The sequence below is a fragment of the Triticum aestivum genome, chromosome 5B (genome assembly GCF_018294505.1).
Source record: "Triticum aestivum cultivar Chinese Spring chromosome 5B, IWGSC CS RefSeq v2.1, whole genome shotgun sequence".
Taxonomy (NCBI): domain Eukaryota; kingdom Viridiplantae; phylum Streptophyta; class Magnoliopsida; order Poales; family Poaceae; genus Triticum; species Triticum aestivum.
The window spans coordinates 295,628,677-295,630,697 of record NC_057807.1 but is presented as its reverse complement, the minus strand read 5'-3'; positions in this window follow the sequence as shown (position 1 = coordinate 295,630,697).

Here is a 2,021-nt window from a genome sequence, read left to right as displayed (position 1 = left end):
GGGGGAAGAGTGATGGTGGACTGATGGGAGATGGGTTCTTGGGGTCGGGGAAGATGGGGGAGAGGGAGATTGGAGGGGATTCTCTGTGGCTCAGCTGTGTCTGCCGGTGTCAGGTGAGGGATCTCGTGTGGCTGCTGCTGCTGCTTCTGTTGTTTTTACAATCATCTCCTCCTTTATTCATGCGTTAGAAGAGTAATATTGCTTACTTGGGATGATCACACTAGGGGTAGAATCTATCCATAATTTAGGAGGAGAAAACTCAGCTATCCTAGCTAACCCATGACAAGAAGAGCTGCCATCTAATTTTTTTTAAACACCTCCACGCTCTCAGAATTGATCTCAGTCTTGCTGCATCCCGCTGTACGAGCTAGATTCATGCCAAATCTAACCGGCGGTATCCTCTGTCGTGAAAGAATCAAAGCATATATCAATTTCTGCATTTGCAGCACCAATGAACTTCCAATTGTGATCCCAGAGCACTGCGCCAATTGATCCCTCAAGTGCATCCATATCCAACCCAACACCAACGTTTAGTTTCACATAACCATATCTTGGATTCACTCAACCGGCCACTCTCCGCATTGGTTTCGGACTGCATGAGATTATGAAATTTGTCGCAAGTCCTCTCACTATCAAATTTATTTGGGTTGCACTTTGAGTTTCTTCCCCATGGGTAAATTTTTGACGCTCATACGACAAATACCAAGCTGCGGTTGCTGCTGTTTCTCTCAACTTGGGCAGACCTAATATATGAATCTCATGCTCCATCATACACATCAAGTGCTCTATTATAGCCTCACCGGTCTTGTCCACATCGAGCGCCTTTTTGATAATATCCTCGATGCCAAGCAACTTACAAACATCCTACGCAAGATTCATGCCAAATCTAACCACGATAGCCTCTCCCGTGGAAGAATCAAAGCATATGTCAACTTTGGCATTTGTAGTAGCAATGGACTTTCAATTGTGATCCCGGAGCACTGCGCCAACCGATCCCTTAAGTGTATCCATATCCAACTCAACATCAACGTTTAGTTTCACATAACCGTTTCTTGGCTTTACCCAACCAGTCACTCTCCGCATTGGTTTCGGACTGCATGAGATAATGAAATTTGCCTCCTCTCACCGCCAAATTTATTTGGAATGCCCTTTGAGTTTCTTCTCCATGGGTCAATTTTCTACGTTCATATCACAAATACCAAGCTGGGGTTGCCACTATTTCTCTCAACTTGCGCAGACCTAATATATGAATCTCATGCTACATCATACATATCAAGTGCTCTAGTATAGCCTCACCAACCCTGTCCACACATATCGCCCTTTTGATAATATCCTCGATGCAAAGCAACTTCCACACATCCGACGCAGGCTTGCACTCGAACAACGGGTACTTGATCTTATCAGGACCTAGTTTGCAAGTAGGACAACATGGATTTTGAGATGCTTGTTGGCTAGTACTGACCGGCACGGGACCACTCTATATAACGCCCTCCAGATAAAAGAATCTTAGTTGGACATCATAGGTTCCAAACTGAGTCCCATGTATCACTTTGGGTAGAAGGTCCTTCTGAATTCTATAACTTGTGGTCAAACTGGGATTGCCATACAACATGATAGGCTGAGCGCACTGTAAAGTCCCTGATTTTGTACAATTCCACGCCAGGAAATCTTTCATTTCATGCAAAGGAAGGGGTATTGCAAGGATCCGTTGGGCATCCATCTCCCAAAACATTTGCCTCACCAGTAGTTCGCCCCAATCGCCTAATGCAGGGTCTATAAGATCACTCACATGAGTCAGGAGGTTGTTAATCTAGTTGTAATCACCTTCCTTGATAGAGATTGTGGGATCCATTCATCCTCCAAATTTTGATTTTTCCACCAATCCCAGACTCTCCATATATGCCCAAGTTTCAGGGTTTCAACACCAGCCATAATACATTGCCAAGTATATGAAGCTTTGTTTTTCAAAGTTGCACACATAAGATCACCATTTGGGTAATATTTCTCCTTCAATATCTGTG